This window comes from Ipomoea nil, unplaced genomic scaffold, assembly GCF_001879475.1.
Source record: "Ipomoea nil cultivar Tokyo-kokei standard unplaced genomic scaffold, Asagao_1.1 scaffold2759, whole genome shotgun sequence".
Lineage (NCBI taxonomy): Eukaryota > Viridiplantae > Streptophyta > Magnoliopsida > Solanales > Convolvulaceae > Ipomoea > Ipomoea nil.
Genome location: NW_017619187.1, coordinates 2,472,717 through 2,485,027, shown reverse-complemented (window position 1 = coordinate 2,485,027; position 12,311 = coordinate 2,472,717).

Below are 12,311 nucleotides of genomic sequence, written 5' to 3'. Positions count from 1 at the left end.
ACAGATGGTAAGAGAACACATTCTCAACCCAATGTGCGCCTCACATGGTAAAGACTCAATCTAATGAAGCTATAGAGGATTGTCGAGGCTGGAGATCCGTGCAATCAGTAGTCCAAGAAATTCCTTCTTGGAGATCCACGTTGTCGCTGTTCGTGTGAGTTGACTCACCCACCACTACGCCACAGTTGTATAGAATACATTCCAAAGATAAAGCTTTGTAGAACGTTCTTCTCAAGAGACAACGTAAACTCAGATCATCAATGGTGTATTGAGAAGAAGATATCTCAGAGAATTTTCTTTGTAAATCGTAGAGAGAGTTTCTTGACTTGTAAGTTATAATTTCTCAATTTTCTATCTCTTTGGAATTCTCTCTCTAATCAGTGTATATAATACTCTGAAACCTTGGAAGACAAGTAATTTCTAAGTTATTCCTTGTAGAATGAATTATTGTCTTACCCTTGAGATATTTCAGTCATGTAAGGACTTTCTTGTAAAATAATCTCAGACCGTGTAACTGCTCTGTCAACTGTTCATGATAAGTCGGTGTAGTTCCAACGGGGCTAGCTACCAAAGGCTCTGGTATAGTATCTGTTGCATTATCAGATCTTTAAGCAGTACTCTAACTGACACTAAACCTAGCTAACATATCTAGTTTGTCATAATAATTTTACCAAATACAAGTTGGGGTTTACAAACACTATCATAATAGATTATAGATAATGACGTATAATCAAGATTCGAGAATTGCAATGTGAAAATTATATTCAATATAGTGCATTTTTTGTGGACACCAGACACCGATCTTTCTACCTAAGAAGTTGCTGAGTCACTGTGATTTTTCACTTCACCATTTTATCTAGGCAGAATGCGAGAACCCTTAGGGCGAAGGATTTCGCAGTTGGGGACAAAGAATTGGAGCTATTGGATTTACAAACGTTAAGTAAGAATATAAAATGGTAGAATAACAATGTAGATTATGTCTTTGATTTGCTGAAACCATCTATTTATGCCGAGAAAATTTCAATTTTAGTCATATGATTATAGGGGCTTTGTTAATTTTAACACTTGACTTTTAAAAGTGTCAATTTAGTACCTTGATTATGTAATTTTTATCAATTTTGGTCACTCCGGTCAAATTACCGGCCAAATTCCGCCGGAAAATTTTAACAATTAAAATAATGAAGGTATTTTAGTCATTTCACATCTCTTCCTTCTTCTCCGGCGAATTCATTTTTTCCGACGAATCCGTCACAGCAGCACACGTTCCGTCGAACTTCGCATGAGGCTGTAAAGATTGCCGAGACGCCCAATCAATCGCGTTTTTTTTTTAAATTAAAGGTGCTGATAGAAAACAACAGTACATTATTGTAGCACAGTTAGGGTTAGGTTTAATTTCAATCCACTGTACGTTAATTTGATCTTTTTATGTTTGGAGAATAGTACGTATCGGCGATAATGTTGAAAGCATCGCAATGCACCTCATCCTCGGATTTGCCGTAAAAGATGAATTCGCCGGAGAAGAAGGAAGAGATGTGAAATGACTAAAATACCCTCATTATTTTAACTGTTAAAATTTTTCGACGAAATTTGACCGGAGTGACCAAAATTGATAAAAATTACATAGTCAAGGTACTAAATTGACACTTTTAAAGTCAGGTGTCGAAATTAACAAAACCTCTATAGTCATATGACCAAAATTGAAATTTTAGGCATATATGCTACAAATGTTGCTTAACCATGTCTACTGAGAGAAAAGGTCGTTGTCAAATACAGCGGGTACAATCCAACTTGTTGCTACTCCGATCCACCTTTTCATATTTGCACCGCAATTTGCACTATACTAGTTACGTAACTAATTGAGCACACATGTCCCTAAGCAATCGTTATCCCTTGTTATATCGTGGTCCATACTTTATCTTATAAGATGATTTTTTTTTTTCCAAAACTATATAGTTTTTGTAATCTTTATAAGCAGTGTCTTTAGTGGCACTACTTCTTTTACATAATCAAAACAACTTTGGTATTGTGTGTACATAATTTGTTAATGACACAAATTTAAAAAATCAATACTTCATACTATAAAAATTGATAATTTTAAACCAAATAACTTTTAAAACTATATTATAATCTTAATTACATGTTAAACGCGGATTCAAAATTACATTCAAATACAAACTACAATACCACAATGTCATAAACTCAATACTTGAATTTCATAAGTTATTGTATGTCATACTCAATTTATGAATCTCTAGTGTTAAGTTTATTTACTTACAGTTTACATATTATGAATTTAGAATATAGTTATACGGAGTAATTATTGACACGATACATTTATAGTTAACAGATTATATACTTACAGATATAAATTTGCACATATAATTAACAGATTATGTACATATTGCAAGGGTGAGTGTTGATCAAACGGAATAAAAATAAAGAAAAATATCACACTAATTTAAACAAAATGATGTCGTTTTGGACCATAGTTAACAATGCAGGATGAACTCAGATTCATGATATAATTTGTGAATCGTTATTTCCTTGACTCAAGCTCATCTTGTAAGATATATCTTGAATCCTGCAAATTCAATTCTTTGTGTATTATAGATTCATTTTTAGTAAACCACATAAATTTGTATATGTTCATGAACTTTGTTATGGGTTCATTATTTTTATACATACAAATTCATTTTTAGCATATTGTAAATTTATATTTTGAATGAAAATCGATCTATCTTACAAGATGAACCACGAATTTTATAATATAATGACAAAAATTTGTGTGAAACTGTCTCACGAGTCTCAATCCGTAAGACGAGTCGGATCTTTAATTAATGAGATCAAAGATCCGATCCATTAATCAAATATCTAACTCGTCTCTCTCACACAAGTGTTACCCCAATATAATTTGTTGTCCCAAAGTAGGACTATTTTATTTATTTCTATACATTTAATCTTATTAGACCATATATAATAGCACCCAACACATATATAAGCGTTTAGTCTTTTTAATTGTATCGTATAATTTAATAAAATTAATCAATAAAATAATTAATATATAATACATAATTTATTTAGTTAATATAAAAAGTTACAATTATATTATTATTCTCATGATAATATGATCAAATAGTGAAATATGTTTATTTCAAAGAATGTTATTCTATGATTCTATGAACCAAACATGTCATTATTGTAATCCATGGCTATAGTTCGAGACGTGGGTAAGCAAGGGAAGATTCTATAACCTTTGAAATTTTACTGAGCAGTAAAGTGAAGTCAAATTTAACGTCAAGGACCTCTGTTGTAAATTTCGAGAAACAGTGGGTCTAAAAGTGATTGACTTAAATTGAAAGGGTCTAAGTTAAATTATCCAATAGTACTTATTATTACGGAGTATTATTTTTTAATTTACTGTTGTTACTACCCTGTCACGTGGACTTTTTACTGCCAGATTCTGATTTCTGACAAAACTTTTTTCGTACACGTGGCTCCAAGCTGCTGGGACAGCTAAGAAGAGGATTTACCCTAATTTAATTTTACTTTAAATCAGGTTAATTAATATATGGATATGAATCCTGCAGAGTTTCTTGCTTCTGTAAAGAATATTTTCTCTTTTTACATTAAAAACTGTTTCATATTCTCTGAAAAAAAATATCAAAATGTATTTTTAAATTCTGACCAAAATTAAACTATGTTTATCCTCAACAATATCGAAATTTATGATAAATATAATGTAAAGAGTAAAATGCACCACAAGAGAATTTGATAGACCCCACGACAAGAGACATTTAGGGGCCGTTTGGTTCACGGAATGTTAGATTACCTTAGGAATGTTAGATTGCTGGGAATGTTAGATTACTGGGAATGTTAGATTCCTGTGTTTGGTTAAAATTGAGGTATGTAATATAATTATGTTTGGTTTAGGGTTATCTTATCTTATATATATATATATATATATATATATATATATATATATATATATATATATATATATATATATATAAGCTAACATAAAATATATATCTTTAAATAATTAGAATTAAAATGACAAAATTCATAAATATGCAAGGTTATCCTACATTACCTAACAAAATGAAGGGAATCACATTCCCTTCAAAATCCTATGTGGAGGGAATGTTGCATTCCCTGGGAATGTTATATTCCCTCAGAGAAAATGAACCAAACATAGGAATGTAAGCTCGGGAATGTCACATTCCCTTGGTTATATAATATAACCTGAACCAAACGCCCCCTTAAGGTAACGGTAGATAACATTATGAGAAAGACTACTTGAGTTGTTAGTTTGAGCAAACTGGTTAAGAGAGTATGACATTAATTAAGCGGTGAGTTTTAACGTAAATATTAAATGTAATTGTTGGGGGTTATTAGTTGATCGAGATTTCAGATCACAACATAATGAATTAGGGCAGTAAGAGCCGTAATTGGTAGCTAAAGTAAGGTCTTGCTTTTGATAAGTGATTGGTTTTGACCGTTAAGAGAGTTTTGAGGTTGTCAATTAAACATATGTGAATATCGAATTAACTTGATTGTTTGACTAGTTGACCAAGATATCGGCACATGAGTTCAGTTATATGTTGATTTTATTAGAATAGGCGTTATAATTACCAAGAATACATGTCTTAAATACAATCAACCTAACATTCTCTTACAATTCATATCGACTTAGTATCTTATTTAATTTTACATGTTACTAATTCCGTAAATCGTTGTTATAACTCATTAGACTTATGTAATCAATACTATCAATAGTAATATAATAGTTTCAGGGGACAAAACTTTATAAAAAAGCAGCTACAATTTGTTAAAGAAAGAAGGATATCCATCCATTGTGTGTTGTTGAAGTGGAATAAGACTTTTAGGAATTTTGATGAAAAGATAAGCATATGACTTGGGTAGCGTCACTTAAGCCTAAAGAAATTAGGTAATAAACTACAATAATATTTAAAAAAAAAAAAAGTCAGTCTCGATATGATTCGAGCACAAGTTATAATGCATCGAAAGAGGTGGTTAAGTGAGTAAAACATGATTCTTGTATTAAAAGTATGTAATAAGTTCTATTATTGTTAACATGCTCTTTGTTGAGCCTTAGTACGATTTACTTTTCGTGTGTGATTTATGAACTATTACATATGAACGGATTTATCTAGTACATACATTAGTATAGTAATTGTGAATTTTTTTTTTTTTGGAAAAAAAAGTACAAGTTGTAATGTATTATAATTGTTATATTGGCTGAAACACCAGCATTCACATGTGACCTCGATTCACTGAAATTATTTTTTATGTCTTGTAGAGGAATCAAACATCATTTTTTGTATGTGTTAAAAAAAAAAAAAAAAAAAAAAAAAAAAAAAAAAAACCCTTATACTCATTGTCGCAATGGCCCCTCATCACGTGTCTCCCTTTAATATATATATATATATATATATATATATATATATATATATATATATATATATATATATATATATATATATATATATATATATATATATATATATATATATATATATATTATTGTTTTTACTTTGATTTACGTAATAGTTATATTTACTGTTTTCATAGTTAATTTACGTTTTTATTTAACTTTATATACGTTTCATTTTAACTTTTAAAATTATAAATAAAATAGTAAAAAATATATACATTAATTTTTTTTTTTTTTCAAAATTGTAGGAAATATATTTTAGAATAAAAAAATTGTACCATACTTTTTACCAGTGTTACAAAAATCGGGCCTAGGCGCTAGGCGGTCGGCCACCTAGGCGCCGATTAATCGCTCTTGGCGCCCTAGGCGGTCCCCAGGCGCCTAACGATTTTTTTAACTTTGATAGTTTTTACTGCACATTTTTGTTTTAAAAATGAAAAAAGTGATTGGTTTTTGGTCATATAAATTATGATGCAATTTTTTTTTAAAAAAAAAAGGAAAAAGAAAAAAATGCTGCCCTATTTTTTTTTAAAAAAGTAATGATATATTTAAAAGTAATTTTTTTGAGTGACGAGGAAAACTTACACTCACTATTTGAAGGTGTGCATAAAATTTGTTCTTGTATTATAGACCACAAATCACATAGGAGGACAAACCACGAAATAATAAAAGTATTTTATTGCTACGTCAAGAAGAGATGAATATTATGAGATAAAATCGGGAGGGGAAATAAAGTTATTCTTCTTTTTCTTTATTTTTTTTTCTAATGGCAAATTGATATTATAGTAAAATATATTCTAAAAGCCCCCATTAAAGTGTAAAAATATTTGTAGTTAAAGTAAGATTATGTTGAGATTTGTGGATGAAAATTGGAGAATTATATTATTTTAGGAAAGAGACGATTAAAGATAAACGAGGGAGTGATTAATTAAAAATTAAAAATTACTTAAATGTTAATACCCACTTGTGTAGATTTGCATTCCTAAAGAGAGACAATGATGCAGTTGAGATCGAGATCACATTAATAAAATTCAACTATAAAATAAAATAATTACTACATGATTAGATTAATGGACAATCTAAGGTAACTACAAATCGTTTTTATTTTATTTTATATTGTGTTAATTATATTTTTTGGTCATAGATTTATATGTAATAGTCTACTTTTAGTCTTTTTTTTTTTTTTTTAATAACATACCTTTTGGTCCTGGTATTATTGTGTCATGACCATAACAGAACTATTTAAATGCAGTTAAAATATAACAGGTCAACCCACTTTATATAAAACATATCAAAATGTCCATGTATTTAATGATATTTCAACGATTTTGTTGATGAGTGGCCAAAATAGTTATGACACAATAATAAAATAAGGGTGTTCTAAAAAAAAAAAAAACTAAAAATGAACTATCGCCTATAAATTTAGAACTAAAAATAGAATTAAATCTTATTTTATTTTAACTTTATTTTTCTTCCCATGTCTCTTTCTATTCAAAGAAAGGGTTTGATTATTAATTATTTGTAACAAATTTTGTTAATGAAATAACTTGCACTCCCAAAATCTCAACTAATTCCTCTAGTACACTTGTTATTAATAGAAAGCCTAATGTTCGCTGCAAAGTTTATTAGTAGGTTACTAAAAATGGAAACTCTATTATTAATCAAGAGCAAATTACACTTTTGGTCCTGTGACTATAGGGGGTGTGTTAATTTGGGTACGTGACTTTTAAAATTAACAATTTAGTCCTTTAACTATTATTTTTTTAGCAGATTTGGTCCTCCCGGCCAAATTGCCGGTGGAATTTGGCCGGAAAGACGTTTGACTTTTTAAATCAAATATTGGTGGGTGTAATTCGGTCTTTTTAATTGTTAAAAAATAGCGCGAAATTGGTTTAAAAAATAATTGGATTTGAAATTAGGTTTGTTCTTCGTGTTCTTCGCATATCACCGGGTAATAAATATAATTTGCAGCTATTTTTAACAATTAAAAAGAGCGAATTACCCCCACCAATATTTGATTTAAAAAGTCGAACGTCTTTCTGGCCAAATTCCACCGGCAATTTGGCCGGAGGACCAAATCTGCTAAAAAAATGATAGTTAAAGGACTAAATTGTTAGTTTTAAAAGTCACGTACCCAAATTAACACACCCCCTATAGTCACAGGACCAAAAGTGTAATTTGCTCATTAATCAATGCAGTGAATTCTTTGGTATTTACATATATACCACAATATATTCATTATACAAGTAAAAACACAAAAATAAAAACGGGATACTTGATTTAAGTTGGGCAAATCAATAATCAATATTAAATATAAAAAGTAACAAAACAATTAGATAACTATAAATGAAATTAATTTTTTTGAGAATATAAATGAAATTAATTTTTAAAATATAAAATTTAATTTTTATTTATGTTAATGAAATTTTAAATGACGTGCCAAGTTTTTTTTTTAAAAAAAAAAAATTTAAATTAAACTTTCTTCCGAGTAAGAGTTATATTTTGTAGGAACAATATGTATCTAATTTGAAGCAGTTTTATTATAACCATGATCGTATTTGAAAAAATTAATTAAATAATAACACTTAAAAAGAAAAAGAAAAAGAAAACAAAAGTATAATCCGTATAAAGTTAGAAAAAATTATGGGAAGTCAGCTTTTCATAAAATACCACTTTGAGTAATTTGCCATTAATCTAAATATGTTTAAGGGTCTGCGACTCTGCGTTGATTTTTATTATTATATTATTATTTTGTTTTTCTAATTGTTTATTATCTGTTATTTGTTTCAAATTGAAGAAATGAATAAGTAAATGTATTTTTTATTTTTAAAAAATAATTTTTCATTTTTTGCATAACACTATATTCAATTTGACCATGAATTTTACTTTAAATGAAGTAACACTTTTTTTTTTTTTTTTACTCCAAATAATCTAATATTCACTTTCAACATTTATGTTAAATTATTTACTTTGGTTTCTCCTATTGTTGATAATTAACGCATGTTTCATGCACATAGAGTGTTTTAATTCTTCTATTTGAAGATATATATTACACCTTGTTTGTTCACACCAAGCTAAGTAAAAAAGAGTCCATATGACCAGGAATATTCCAATGAGATGTAGGTAGTGTTTTGGGTATTCTTCTCTTCTTGATATTTTTTTAATATATATTTTATTTTAAAAGATGAGTGATTTCAAATAGAGTTTTAAAATAAATTGAACAAAATTGTTATTTAGATTCAATAAAGAGAAAATGAAACTTTTAATCTCTCAATTATGACTATAGTGTAGATTTAGAGTTCATTTTAAAACCCAAAAAATAACTTTCAGAAGTCTTTTTTTTTTTTTTTTAATTTCAATGGTTGGTTTTCAACGAAATAATGAAGTTAACAAAAAATATTCATCTCGGTCAAAGAAAATTGATCCATTTTGGCAGAAAATGTCTTAAGACTTTATTTTATTTTATTTTATTTTTTATAACTTGGAATATATTTTATGGATTATCCTGTCACGCTCAGTATTCTCTATTTCTCTCCCTTTGCGTGGTGTCATATGGGCAGATTGACCCGTCGTCTATCTGATTATTATTTAAATTAGATTGAGCTAATCTGGTTAAAATATGAGTCTGATCGAGCTAGACCAAACAATAAAAATATTGGTTCGACTCGACCCATAACCTAAATATTAAAAATACATTTTTTTAATTTCTTTATTTTATACTTTTTTTTTGAATTATTGGTTAAACTATAGATTGGCTAGACCAAACAAAATAATAAAAATCTTGACTTGGCCACAACCCAAAAAAAAACTAATTTTTGTTATTCAATTTCTTTAATTCATAAATATTACATTTATAAATATCTGATTAATTAAATATGAATTTGGTCATGCTAAATCAAACAATACGTACAAATCTTGGTATGGTCTAGTCCATATTAAAAGAACAAATTTTTTATTCAATTTCTTTAGTTCAAAATTATTATATTTATCGATTGATGTTTTTATTTTTATTATAATAAATTATAAGTTAAAAATTATGTATTTACATCTTTTTATTATAATTATTATTAATATTTATAACTATCACAAATTTCATTGTATAATTTTATTTTAATATAAATAATAATTATTATCATTTTTAAAATAATTAATATTTTATAAGAAATAATTTTGTAATAGATTTATATTCATGTTTTAAAAAATAATCAAATAGAACGAAATATATTTTACTAGCTTTTAACGAAACGAAAAAATGTCATTTTATAACTTTCAACAAAACACCATAAATGAAAATATTTTTCAAAAATGATTATTTTTAGGAAATCATTTTCCTTAAAATATTTCCTTTGTTTCAAAATGGAGCCTGAATTTGTGAGTTATTTGCTATGTACATTTAGCCTATCAATTGTTGGGGACAAAATCAACCATTTTGATAACAATTCAAGGATCTAATAATAATTATTTTATTGTTATTATTTTATAACAATTAATGTGTTTATTTTAATGAAAATGATCCCGACCCTATATTCATTACTTTGATAATAATTGAGGGGCAAAAATTACATACGTTATGGATAATTAAGTTACAAAATTTGCACCACAGTTACAATTAAGGGACCAGCATTGTTTCTTTTTCTAATTTTTATCAAATTATATAACATGTATTATCAAATTATTAATTATTTGTGAATTGACCAATTTCACCATTAATTATTAAATACTCGGGGTATATAAGACCATACCACTAGTAAAAGAACTTTTTTCATGTAAGATTAATTTTATGCACCTTACGTCATAATGTATTTCTCGAGAGTGACCCAACATTATTATATTAATTTTTTAATTGAAGATAATAAAATTTACAATATTTTTTTTAAGAAATATATATTTGACTATTATAACAATGGTAGTTTTAGTCGTTTGTTAATTTCTTTATTATTTGTCAATAAACAGTTAGATTAAAATTAAAATTTTCTATTACACATGAGGATTTACTTCGTGCACATTTTTTATTTATATCGTGTTATAAATCAAAGTGCTCAAAGTATAAATATAGCCAATTTGGTCCCTTAATTTTTTGAAATGGAAGATGATGGGGTAAGGACCCCGGCCCAAGAGATGGGGGCCCAAAGAAAATAGAAGTGGGCCAGCATCGAGAGGAGCCCAAAGAGCAGTCAGGTCGAGTCCAGGAGTCGGCCAAGGCCCAAGCCTAGGAAAGGACCCGGCTCGAGGAGCCGTTGAGGGCATTAAAGGGGTTCCTTTAAAAGAGAGCCGTTGAAGCAGTGAAGACAGGACCCGGTCGGGGCGTTACAAGCCTAGGAGAGCCGTTGGTCGACCGAGTAATAGCGTCCAACAGCTCTATATCTTGATTAGCCTTGAAGTCGGCCATTAAGGGCCTTCAAGTCGGCAGAGGAGGAGCCACTATATAAAGGCTCCTCCATTCTTGTAAAAGGGTAGACATTTTCGGACACCCGGAAGAGGGGAGAATAACGAAGAATTTCCGAGCATTATCATTATCTCTGAGTTAGACATATATATTATTGAGAGGTGTATCCTCCGACCAAAGGTTGTGTTGGACCTCCTTGGGCCCGAAACCCTAAAACCATCAGAAGATGATATAAGTAAAAAAACAAATTAAAGAACTAAAATCAATTATATTTACACATCGAGAAACTAGCTTTAATACATGATAATACAATTAAGTGTTATATTAATGAAAATGAAAATAAACATTAAATTATATAATGAAAATAATTAAGTAACAAAAAAAAAAGTTTAGTTTTGCTTCGGACAATAGTGTAGAGTTCAAATCTATAGGAAACCTAAAAATTTATTAGAAGGTCACTTTGACTAATCAGTGGTGGTGAAGACATTTTGCGCGCAGAAGTGTACAAAAGATGAGGAACTTGGAAGTGTTGGAAAAATAGCTTGAAAATGACATTATAAGTGGATATTTTGTGGTACAAGTGGGGTCTATTTTCGATTTGAGTCGGGTCATGCTGGATTCAGGGTCTTCGTAGTGAAACAATGAGATGATATATTGTATGCTAAAAACAAATAATAGGTAAATGATAAATTGATTATTAAAGTAGACTCGTTTGAGTGGTAAAAATAAGGGAAAATGACATTTTTTCCCCTATGTTATATGTTTATAGCACTTTTTCCTCCTGAGTTATTCATGCATCCACATTTGCCCCCTCAATTATTATAAAAGTGGCGGTTTTTCCCCCTGATAATATTAAATAGACATTTTTACCCTTAAATACATATTTTATTTATTTCTCTTGTTCAACAAATTATTGTTTATACGTAGGGATGGCCACGGTTCGGTTCGAACTGAACCGAACACTATAGCAATCAAATAAAAAAAAATTCGGTTATGATTCATAACATAACCCAATATTTGGGTTTCCGTTTATTAAAATTGTGAAGTGGAAAAAAATAGATTCTGAACCGTGAACCAGAGGTTCAAATCGGAACAACTACTAGCAATAGCTTAAAATTAGAATTATAATATTTGCAAATAGTGTATGTTTTTTTCGCATTTATATTGACTCTCACATATAAGTATATATAATCGCGATTTGGTTTTTATTTTGAATCGTTGTTTCACAATTTCGGATCCAATTTGAACTGTTGGTTCAAACATTATTTTAAAATTTTATTTTTTTATTTTTAAAGTATTCTAAATTCAACAATTAATGTATTTTATTTTTTCAAATTGTGGTTATAATTTGTTGGAGAAGTAAAATAAAGAAAATATTTATTTTAAGGGTAAATATGTCCATTTAATATATCAGGGGGGAAAATTGCCACTTAAGGAGAAAAAGTGCTATAAGTATATAACACAGGGGAA